Genomic DNA, 230 nt, shown 5'->3' on the forward strand with positions numbered 1-230 from the left:
ACAGAGGAACTCTGGCCAGGGCCACACCCTGGTGTGTTCCGAAGGCTCCACGGCTCACTTCGCCCCAGTAACTGCCGCCCAGATGGGTGAGGATCCCTCTGTCTTCCTTCCGACTGAGGACTAGGCCGTTTGGTATCGTGCGGGCATGGGTCAGGCATTTAAAAGCCATCAGGGCGCCTGCCGCTTGAAGACGCCCGTGAAAGGATAAGGGGGTCACGGAACGGACCAGG

Source organism: Eschrichtius robustus, chromosome 13 (genome assembly GCF_028021215.1).
Source record: "Eschrichtius robustus isolate mEscRob2 chromosome 13, mEscRob2.pri, whole genome shotgun sequence".
NCBI classification, from domain to species: Eukaryota; Metazoa; Chordata; class Mammalia; order Artiodactyla; family Eschrichtiidae; genus Eschrichtius; species Eschrichtius robustus.